Source organism: Mastigoproctus giganteus, chromosome 3 (assembly GCF_048544385.1).
Source record: "Mastigoproctus giganteus isolate SK-2022 chromosome 3, ASM4854438v1, whole genome shotgun sequence".
In the NCBI taxonomy this organism is placed as follows: Eukaryota; Metazoa; Arthropoda; class Arachnida; order Uropygi; family Thelyphonidae; genus Mastigoproctus; species Mastigoproctus giganteus.
In genome coordinates, this window is record NC_143577.1 from 193,704,992 (window position 1) to 193,717,281 (window position 12,290).

Genomic DNA, 12,290 nt, shown 5'->3' on the forward strand with positions numbered 1-12,290 from the left:
ATGGAATAGCATACAGCAGAAACAGAACGTATAAGAGACAGAAAGTGGAGAGACTTTGCTGCTAGCGGGTCACTAATTAACCTAACTGTCCTCTGAATGGAATCTGGAAGCCAGAGAGAGAGAGGGGGCACCATCCCAGATGTGGGAACAATATTCCATGGTAGGGCAGATTTGAGATTTGCACAGAGTGAGCAGTTGCCTGGAAGAAAAGTAATGCTGGGAGCGAAAGAGAAAACCCAGTATTTTAGATGCAGAGGAAGCAATATTTATGATATGCTTATGCCAAGATAGATAAGAAGTTAGGTAATCCATAACAGAGATATGTGATCTCATCTAGAAATCAGAGTGTCACTGAAGATAAGCATTGGAGCAGAAGAAACCTATTTGTGAATATAAAACAGGACTGAGTTTTAGAAGGATTGAAATCAATCAATCAAGTTATCTTTGCCTCACTGGAGAATTATCTGGAGGTCAGCATTTAGGGAATTAGCATGGATATTCGAGAAGTTGAAGCTGTTTGTGCAGGACAATGTTTCTTAACCTTGAAGGTGGAATGCAGTGTGCTACCATCAGCAAAAGTATGGATAAGATTTCGAGTCAGTGGAGGAAGGTCATAAATATACAAGAGGAAAAGAGCGGGAAAAAAGAACTGAACCTTAGGAAAACCAGGATTAGTAGAGAAGTTAGAAGACTGAGAGCTAGGTACCATCACCTGCAGTGAGCAATCAGAGAGAAAACTAGATACCCAATTACAAAAAAGAGTTGACAAACCATAAAATGCAATCTTATTTAGAAGACCTTTATGCCAAACATGATCAAAAGCCTTTAAAAAGTCAAGAGTAATAGCTTGAGTTTCATCAAATTTTGCCCATAGATGGGTAACATAAGTCAATATATCACCAGTGGATTGACACTGACAGAAACTGTACTGGTCATCATTTATTTATTTATTTTGTATGATGTGATCAATACACAAAGAACCAGTTTTTTCTTGCTTCCTCCGTGTATCGCAGCCAGGATATCCAACCAACCGGTTGGTTCGGCACCATCGTGATATCCAGCCCGAGGCAGGAATCAAACCCGCGACCTTTGGCAGGCACTTTACCTACCCGGCTAGCCCGGTCGGCACTGGTCATCACTGATCAGATGGAAGGTTTCTGAACAGTTTAGGAGTTGGCAGGTAATAGATTTCTCCATTATTTGGAAAGAGTAGAAGTAACTGTAATGTAATGATAATTGGGTGGAAGTTATTTATCCTCCTTTTTTTAGGAACTGGTTGGATATGAGCAAATTTCCAAGCAAAGGGGAAACCACTGGTGGAATAAGAAAGTGTAGAAAGGGAGTAAATTCAGGAGCACGTGATTTGAGAACAAGTGGAGAACTACTATTAAAATCTGGAGCTTTCTTGGTATCAAGAATGTTAAAAATTCTTCTGACATCCTTTTGATGAAAGACCACAGGAGGCAGTGAACAGCGTGTACTACAAATGGTAGGAGGTGGTTTACCAAGATCATCAATACAAGAGTTAGAAGAAAAGTATGATGCTAGCAGGTCAGCTGTATCTTATGCTGAGGTGGCAATAGAACCAGCTGGTCTTGACAGAGGTGGGAATAGAGATGGGCAAAAGTTGCCACCAATAGTTTGTTGTTGTTGTTGTTATATGGTTTTTAGGACCATTGGCAACTAAGGCCATATTGCTCTGGGGATATGCAGTGGTCATTGCCTGACCTTTCTGCATCCTCCGTATTTGGTGGTCACGGGCTCGAACCCCGGTCTAATCAAGAAGCGTGTGCAACGCAGTGCTGCTCCTGTCCACCTGGCTACGGAGGTACCCCAATAGCTTTGTCAAGAGACCAGTATGCCCAACTACAATTTGGATAAGAAGCAAGTTTTCTACTCTTAGCCCGTTCTAAATCTAGTTTAGACTGAATAATAATTGCTTTACAATTGTTGGGAGCTTTTGTGTAGGCAGAAAATGAACCTGGAGATTTGGATGCAAGCCAATCATTATATGCAACATTCTTATCATGAACAGCCTTAGCACATTTATTAGAAAACCAATGTTTAGATAAAGGAAGAGATTTTAAGGTGGAGTGTGGAATAAAGGATTTCGTCCCTATAAGAATATAGCGTATAGTGTTATTTGTAATGTGGCTCCTGAGATTTCCTCCAACTCTGTGATGTAACACTGTTAAAGTCAGATTTATGTAGGCTAGTGTGTTAGTGTGTGTTTGTATAGTGTTAGCAAAGGTTGTGTTCTGTTGTTCATCAGGCCTCTTATCCTAGGGACTTGCGTTTGGACACAAAAACCTCTAGTTTACCATGCAGTGCCATAAGTAGGCAGGCCGATCATTAGGGAGTGCGAGCTCTGGTAGGGTAAATCCCGGGGCAGCAAAGACAAAGCAGCAAGAGCAAAAAAAAAAAAAAAATAGTAAATTTTAGTGGAATTAATCCACCAATTTGAAAGGGTGAAGTAGAGGACCCTAGTACAGGATGCCCATACTGATCCAGGGGATGCTAAAAGACTGCAGGAGGTTGAACCACCAAGCAAAAGTGGAGTGGGGAGGGAGAGTGGATTTGGAGAGAGGAGAATGTGTGTGTGTGTGTGTGTGTGTTATGGGGGTTTAGGGGCACATAAGCTGCCAGGGCTATAGTGTGCCTATTCGTAGAAAAAAGCTAAAAATAAAGTTCAGATGTAACTGCTTCATTTTTATTACCAAGCTCTTTTAGAATTTTTGATATAGTCCAAATTTTTTTTATAAAAGAGAAAAATTCATTGATGTTTACATCTTCGCCAATAATATATTGTAGCGTCATCAGGTCTCGTAGATTTGTCAAAGAAAACAGGATGGATATTCTGTCATGTTGATAGTGCGGACATTCAATCAGGATATGTTTCACTGTCGAGAGTGCTGTACAGTGTGGACACTTAGGAGGATCCTCTCCTGTCAGTAGATGGCGGTGAGTCAGATGTGTGTCCTATTCGTGCCCGTGCAAGTACCACTTCATCTCTCCGCACTGTTTTTGCGCTAAAGCTTTGGTTCCTGTTTTAATTGTTTTTTTGTTGTTTGTTATTTGGTTTTTAGGAGCATTAGCAACTAAGGCCACATTGCTCCGGGAATATGAGGTGGTCATTCCCTGACCTTTCCGCATCCTCCGTATTTGGTGGTGACCGGCTCGAAGCCCGGTCTAATCAAGAAACGCGTGCTGTTTTAATTGGTAGAGTTTATTATTGGTTTGGGTGTGCCATTGCTCTTTCCACTGTACGAGACATGCTGTTTGTATGATGTGATTATAGTCAGAGGATGGGACTGGGGCAGAGGTTAAATCAAAAGTTGTTGGATTTTTGGCGGTTTTGTCAGATAGTTCATTCCCCTTTATCCCCGAATGTGCAGGTATCCAGCAAAAGGTTACTGATTGGTGATTTTCTTCAATTTTCAGTAGGAGACTTCTGATTTGATTTAAGACAGGGTGAATCTTGTAAGAAGAGTTTTGGACTGCTGTAATTGAGCTCAGTGAGTCCATGTATAATAAGTATTTTACAGAAGGGTAGTTTTTTTTTTTTTTTTTTTTGGTAGTTGTTGGTGCATAAGCTTCTGTGGCCATAATGCACCTCCCAAGGTTTTTGCAGTACTTTGATCCAAGCCTGAGGAGGGAATCGAACCCGCGACCTTTGGGTTGCCAGGCGGGCACTTTACCCACCCGGCTAGCCCGGTCGGCCAGAAGGGTAGTGATTCACGTTGTCTAAGGCTAATTTTATTGCATGGAGTTCTGCTGAGAAGCTGCTATACTCAGGTGGAAGAGCAGCTGAAATGATTGTAGAAAGAAATACTGCCACTGCTCCAACAGATGAATGTGATTTGGAGCCATCAGTATATACTGGCAAAAAAATCAGCATATTTTTGAATATGGTTTGCATGGAGTTGTTTCACATTGATTATGGGTAGGTGACTCTTTCCCCACTTGTGAAGATAAGTATTGCAGGTTAGTTGCAGAGGGGGAGTCCACGGTGGTTGTGAGTCGATTACTTGTTGCCTGTTGACAATAGGAACATTCCAACTCTGGGTTAATTCAATAAGGTGTAAGCCTGCTGGTCTTATTTTGGTGGGTTTGTTTCTATAGAGATTTTGCAGTTCAATAGGATGCTGCCAGCAACTTTGTATTCAGGCTGCATACTTAAGAAGCAGCATTTTTCTGCAAAGGTAAAGAGGGGGCTCATTAGCTTCAATATATAAACTATGAGTAGGGGATGTCCTGAAAGCACCAAGTGCAATCCGCAATGTACTATGCTGTATAGGATCCAACCATCGTAGTGTATTCTTACGGACAGAATCATAGAGTGGAACACCATAATCCAATCAGGATCTGATCAATGCTCTATATAAGAGCAATAAAGATGTACGGTCTGCTCCCCCAAAACAAGGCAGATAAAGCTCTTAGTATGTTTAGTTTTTTGAAGCAGGATGTATGCAGAAATTTAATGTGCTCAAGGAAATTTAATTTCCTGCATTAGCAGGTTTTCAAGATCTTGATAAGAAAAGATGTCTTGGTGGGAGATAGATTGATACTAGTGTTAATGCAATCTGGGCTATCAATAGAATCCCAAGAATCTGATGTTGCTAGTCACTGGAATGGTAAAGTTTGACAGCTGAAGTTCAGGATCTGTATGTATTTTCCGTTGATTACAAAAGTGGATTGCAACAGTTTTCTGCTGTGATAGACAATAGCCATTTAACTCTGCCCACCTTTGGACTTTATTCAAGGATATCTGCAGTTGCCGTTCAATGGATCTCATGTTCTGAGAATGGCAAGAAATAGATCATTGGCGTAAAGATAGGTCTCAACAGTATTTGGAAGTTCTTTTGTGATGGAATCGATTCGAAGGGCAAAAAAGGTTGCACTCAGTACAGACCCTTGTGGCACTCCTCCTTCCTGTAAAAATGTCATAAAAAGCAAATTTGGTATCGAACTTGGAAAGAACAATTCTAGAGAAAGTTCCTGATGAATATAGGAAAGTTGCCTCAGAGACCAAGAGCATAGAGGTCATTGAGAATGCCACGATGGAAAGTTGTATCAAACACCTTCTCTATGTCTATGGAAACCATAACAAGATGTTAATTTTTTCCAAAGGCATTACGAATTGCAGACTCAGCTTTGATCATGAGATCTAATGAGGACGTGTTCTTTTGAAAACCATGCTGATTTTTACTAATTAGTTGTTGCATTTCGATGATCCAAACAAGACGATCATGGATCATTTTTTCAAGTAATTTACCGAGGCAACTGGATAGAGAAATAGGTCTATAACTGTTAGGAATGGTAGGATCTTTTCCAGGTTTCAAAAAGGCAAGAACTGTAGCATGATGCCAAGAACTGGGATAAATGTTTTCCATAAATATTCGGTTATAGTACATCAGCAGTATTTGTAAGTTTTTGTAACATAATATAAGGTATTATCTGGCCCAGTGGCACTGTTGCGTGTTGTTTTAATGCCGTGTAGAAGTCCAGAAAATTGAAGAGGCTGATTATACGGAAGGAAAACTGAGGTTCGAAAGTTGATGGCTCGTTGTTCAGTCTTGGTCTTAATTTTCTGAAAATCCAGCAAATAAGTTGATGCCACTGAAACTTGGGCAAAGGTTTTGCCCAAGGCATTTGCTATGTCCTCAGGAGCAGAGAGTTCTTGCCCATTCCATGAAAGAATTGGTGAAGGGGTGGTTGGAAATTTGCCAGAAATCTGCCTGATTTTCTTCCATATTAACCTGGAGTTAGTGTTTCTATTTATGGTAGATGCAAACCGAATCCAAGAATTCTTCTTGGCTTGCCTTTGAATGAGATGTGCTTTTGCCCTTAGCTTCTTGTAGTTAATAAGATTAGCTGTGGTTGGGGATCTATGAAATAAATTCTATGCTTTATTTTTTAACTTCTTTGCATTTGTGCATTCTTCATTCCACCAATAGTTAAGGTGCTGTCGGGACTGGGGATTCGATAATGGAATTGAACATTTAGCTGCAATTAGTAGGTGTGAAGTGATATAATCTGTGGCTTCATCTATTAATTGTGCTCGTATAAATTTCTCATCCAGGGTGACAGCTGACTGAAATTTGACACAGTTGGCTTGAGAGAACTTCCATTTCCTGCAGGGTTGGGATACTGGTGGTTGTGCAATGAGCAGATCACAAATAATCGGAAAATGGTCACTGCCCATGGGGTTGTCCATGACAGACCATTCCATGATTGGAAACAGAATCGGGGAGCATATTGAGAGATCGATTGCAGACGTTTGCCCAGCTGGTAATTGTATGTGAGTGGATAGCCCTATATTAAGAAAGGTAAGGTTTTGCTTATCCAGAAACGTTTCAATTAGTTGACCATGCCTATCTAATTTAGTCGATCCCTATAATTGGTAATGGTTATTGAAATCCCCCAAGAGACATCAGGTGAAGGTAACTGCATTAGCAGGTTTTCAAGATCTTGATAAGAAAAGGTATGTCTTGGTGGGAGATTAGATTGATACTAGTGTTAACGCAATCTGGGCTATCAAATGTACGGCAACAACTTCAATTTCAGTTTGTAGAACATTGATTTTTTAATTTGATTTGGTAGTTGTTGGCGCATCGGCTTCTGTGGCCATATTGCACCTCCCAAGGTTTTTGCAATACTTTGATCCAAGCCCGAGGCGGGAATCGAACCCGCGACCTTTGGGTTGCCGGGTAGGTGCTTTACCCACTCAGCTAGCCCGGTCGGCAGTTTGTAGAACAATTTGCTTGGTTGGGATCTTTGAGCTAACCAAGATAGCCACAACTCAACAGGCAGCATTTGAAGTATTATAATCTTGTTGGTTGATAGAATAGTTCTTTATGGTAGTAGAAATTTGAGGAGTTACATGTGTTTCCTGTAGACAAAAACCAACTGGCAAATAGCGGATAATTAAATCTTAAATATCGTTAAGGTTGCTACAAAATCCTCTACAATTACATTGTAGAATATAAGGCATTATTGGTGCTTAGTAGAAGAAGCTGTATCTGACTGTTTTTTTGGAGAAGAATGGTCAACCAGTGTCCATATCTTCTTCTGCATATATCTCTAAGATTGGGTCTTCCTGTTTGGATGAGTGAACTGTATCCATGGATGTGTCCTGAATATTCTTTTTTATGTTTGAGAATCAATTATTTGATGTAGTATCAATCATTGGAGGAGAAGCAGATTTCGCAGGTACTGTGAGAGCAGTATTGCTTGCCTGGTTCAAGTGCTTGGGGATACTGGACTGTTCCTGAGAGAGAACAGTCCGAGCCCAGTCAGAGATTGAAGTGTTGGAGGGGACTGTAACATCAGTTTGTGTACCCACTGATTGAATTTTTGCGCCACACTGGAGTATGTACGTTTAGAAATACTGGGAGCAATTCATTTTCTAGCTTCTTGAAAGCTTACTTTATTTTCAATTTTATACTTCACAATTTTCTTTTCAGTTTTCCACCTGTTGCATGTCCTAGAATAGGCGGCATGGTTGCCTTTACAGTTAGGACAGCTCATTTCTGTTGCCGAACAATCACAATGAGTCTGATCGGAAGATCCACAGTTGGGACAAACTGGGTTCCTCTGCATACTGTTTGAGAGTGGCCATATTTTTGGCATTTATAAGATCTCAATGGATTGGGTATGTAGGGGGTCGAATGCGGAAAAGAAGATAGCCTGCTTTTATGGAAGAAGGAAGGTTTGGGGTATTAAAAGTGAGTATAATATTTCTCATAGGTGTGAGTGTATTTTCCTTTTTAATCATTATTCTTTTAACTGCAATTACCTTTTGTTCCTGAAGTTCTTGACTTATCTCCTCCTCCGAGACATTCAATAGATCCCAGCTGGATATAACACCCTTAGATGTGTTTAGGGTACCATAGGGAGAAACTTTTACTGAAATACCAGCAAAAGTTGTAACTTTCAGTAGATATTCGGAATGTTTCCTGCTGATTGTTTCTATTAATAGGTCCCACGATTGCAGTCGCTTGACTGTTTTAGGAGATCCTGCAAGGCTTTCAAGGTGTTTCTGGATAAGAAACGGTGACAATTTGGTGAGTGGCTGTTCTGTAAGAGAGTGCATTATGAGAAATGCAGGAAAATCTATGTCTGAGGAGTTGTTCTTAAACCTCTTGGGTTGAGACATGTCATGTTCACTTTCTATATCTGGCTGAGAGCTTGTCAGCTCTAGAGGATGAAACTTACTGTGTTCATATTTGCTCCTTTTGGCCCTTGGCAGATTAACTGTTCTGCCAAGGCCCAACCACGGGGAGGCAGGAGCAGTGCCTGAGTGACCAAGCGAGAAGTAGTAGGTGTTAGTAATAAATATATAAGAAATAAAGAAAGGTGGCTTTCCTTTCTTGCTCTGTAAAGTACTTTTTTAGCAAGAGCTGTTATTAAATAAAGAAACTTTTTAAGGACAGGAACGTAAAAGAACTATGAATCACTTTTTGGAAAATTGCACTTTAAGCACAGAGAAATCGCTCAGCACCTGGGGCCGAGAGGAGAACAATCATCCCTATAAGAATAATTTCACTGACACAATCTGAGCAAACGTTGACATCAGAAGATTTGAAACAGTAATCCGACCAAGGAAAATAAGAAAATAAATCTTGCAGATCATCCCATTCTGCATTCTTGTAATGCCAAACAACATGAGGTTGGGAATGGCCCAAGAGAAAGGCCCAATGGAGAAGATACCATCACCAAGTTGTGATCTGAGGTGCCTAAAGGACACTCACTTTGACCATGTACTTAGAAAGGTTGTCTATTAGAAAAAGAACAAGAGTGTATGCTGTGTGGTTAGGATTGTCTGGTATTCTAGTAGGTAAATGAACAATTTGTGGGAGGTCATTAGAATTACAAAATGCCTCAGCACTTTTGACTAGCTGGGTTTGTGTGAGTAGGATAGTTGGACTGGAGAAAGTCAATTTTCAAAAAGAGGAAGTCAAAGTGTTCCAAGTGATTAGTGGAGTTGGCAGAATGATAGAGGCAACAGATGAATATGACAAAATGTGGTAGAGAGATGTGTAGAAGAGAGATTTTAAGCCTGAGAAGACTGAAAAGAGGAAATTCCAAATTACTCTATGATAGGGAATATCAGGGCAGATGTACGCACAAGTACCACCTTTGAAGCAAAAGGAATCATAGAGTGAATAATTTGGAACTGAGATGGAGCAGTGTTTAAGCATATAATATCAAAATTATTTTTTTTTTTTACATCCAGCTCTCCTTTGCAACTATATAATATCTGCCTATAATTACCATATCGTGGTCATATTAGTCAAATACCTCCACTAAACACATGTGCTTCCTTTTACTCGTAGCTTGCATTCCCATCAAGATTATCCATCTTGAACCACTGACTCCATTATTTTCCCAAGAACAGAAACTAAGCTTGAAAGTCTGCCTTTTCACTTCTCTCTCTGATCCACCACTTTAATAATAAGAGAGCACATCTCAATCTATAGAGATCTCCCCACCACACAAATCCAAGGATGCTCTCAAATAATTATGGCTAAAGGTCTGCTTACTTCACTTGCTTGCTTCTTTTACTGGATAGATATCTTCAGCACTAGTGCTTTATTTTCTTTTAGCTTCAACAATCTTTCTTCCATTTTTCTCTCAGTTATCACAAAATCATTTAGCTCCCAGTTAGAGTTATACTTCTGGTATCTCTACCCCTAAAAACTTCTTTACATGTTAATGCAGAGGCAAAATATTTATTCAGTTCATTAGCAACCTAAATAGGATCATCATTAGTTTATGATCATCCTATTTAGTGGATCAATGTGTTTCATTCCTTTCTTTCAAGTGTTAACATAGTAAAGGAATCCTTTGATGCTGTTCTTTGTATTTGTGGACAAATATTTATTTTCTTATTCTTATGTCTCTAAGTGATTTGATTAAAGTTAGAGGCATAAGAATAATATTTGATTATCTGATGATTTTAAGCAAATGTTTTTCTGAACATGAATGTTGAGAAACTCCCTAAACCCAATTTATTATCAAAAATATGTTAAGATATTTTTGGTAATAAATTGAACTAGAGCATACTACAATACTTCATAGCTTTTTTCCTTAATTCAGATTTACTGTCTTCACAATAGTAGGAGAAGAAGGCTATCTGCTTAGATGAATACAAATATCCTTAATATGGGGCCATTTCAAAACAGTTATATTTATCCTCTTCAAAGTATCTGACTGATTGATTATACATTGCAAATTTAGCAGTCCTATTATGTCTTAATGAACTCCTAGTACTTTTCTGCTAAGTCTGCCTATAATTACCATATCGTTGAATGATTGCTTCACTTCCTGTAACCTCTTTCCATTTAGATTGCTTTTTAGTTTGAGGAAGAAAAAAAAGTCCTGCAGAATCAAAAAAATACAGAACTGGTGGAATGTTGTCTGGAGTGCCAAGTGCAAAGGATGAGTGTGCCAAGACTATCCTTATTCCCAAATAGAATAAAATCATTTTGATGCACACAGGAAATGCTAACTCCATTTGTGCTGCAAACTTTAAAATTATACAAGGTGTGGCTATTAAATAAAGAGACTGCATGCACAGCCACTACACACAAAATGCCATCTGCAAAACAAAGGCAGAGCAGTTGACCCTGAACCTTACTATAGTTGTCTACCAAGTCACGTTCCAACAAGCTCATTCACTTTGTAGTGAGACAGGTTTTCATTACCTTGGGTTTTTTCAGTTTGCTGGAAAAATGACAAACAAAAGAATTAACAAATCAACCTCAAATTTTTAGCAAAACTAAAGAAAACACCAACTGAAAGTTGAGTTGTTACATAAGTTTATGGGGAAGATACTATGTCAAGAGCTTGCATGTTTGAATGGAATAACATTTTTAGGAGGAGGAGGGAATGTAGATGACGATGAACAACCAGGCCATCCAGTATCCATGAAAGGCCTGGTTGTTCATCCAGTAAAACTGATGAAAATGTGAACTGGGTAAGAACACTGATTAGAAGTGATCATCATTTAAGCACTGGAATGGTTACACAAGAACTTGCCATGGACATAGAAAGACAAATTTTAACTGTAAATTTAGGCATGACAAAAAGTGAGCACCAAGATGGTGGCCAAAATTTTTGAATGAAAATCAAAGAATGAGATGACTCCAAGTTTGTGAAGAAGTTTTGGAAAAAACTGAAGATACAAACTTTGAGTATTGTAATTACTTGTGATGAAAGTTGGCCACTCCAATATTACCTAGAAACCAAACGACAGTCTATGCAATGGAAGACAAACAATACATCACAGCAAAAAAACCAAGAACGTCAAAATCAAAAATGAAAACCATGCTTCTTGTTTTCTTTGGTATTAAAGAAATTATTATGGCTGAATACGTCCCATAAAATCATAATGTCAATCAAATATACTAAGCTGAAGTTTTGACAAGGCTGTGTGAAAAAATTTGAAGGAAGAGACCTACCTTCCTTCAAATTTTTGAAAGGATGGTTGGAATGTTCCATCAAGACTGCCCCAGCACAAAATGCACTCCCTATGTTCACCAATTTATAGCCAAAAAAGAAATCCGTGTGTAAACATGCACCTTACTTGCCAGACCGAGCTCTTTGTGACCCTTTTCTTCTCTAAACTGAAAAGTGTACTTAATGGAACCCATTTTTAGTCCTTTGAAGACATTCAGAAAAAAAAAAAAAAAACGTTAAAAGGATGTACATAAGACTTCCAGAAATGTTTCTGTGCTTGGAAGAAATGTATGGAACACTGTGTACAAGCCCAAGGCAATATTTTAAAGGGAGATAACTTGTAAAGTACAAAATATTTCATTATTTTATTTTATTTTATTGCAACAGTCTCATTATTTAATAGCCACATTTCATAATTCAGCTGACCATGAACTGCATAATAAACATCAACAACTGATTCCAGTGTGTGAATGTCAATGGATGACCAAAGCATGCATTTATTTTCCACACAAGTTTGTTCACCTTTAAACCAAATACAATTCAAATGTCTTGGAATGACTACAAGTTTTATCCTCAAATCCAGTTTTTGGTATTTCTTAGTTTCTCTGACTGTTGTGAAGTTTTGCACAGAATCTGATGTCCATAAACTTTGCACTAACACATCAGCCAATTTACACTGTAATGTAAGTCATAAGCATATCTATAGAAATCAATGGCTTTATGACAATGGAATGATATCACATACTCAAGTTATATCATATGGTTGCTGGCTTAGTTTTCCTATAATAATTTCAGCCCCCTGAAATTTTTTATACTTTAAAAATTAA

At 38.7% G+C, this 12,290-nt stretch overlaps 1 protein-coding gene across 1 annotated transcript in view; it reads right to left on the minus strand.

Annotated features, from left to right (window-relative positions):
• LOC150088534 (RNA-binding protein 34-like) overlaps window positions 1-12,290 on the minus strand; it is a 101,818-nt gene that overhangs the window by 61,973 nt on the left and 27,555 nt on the right. The window lies entirely within an intron of this gene.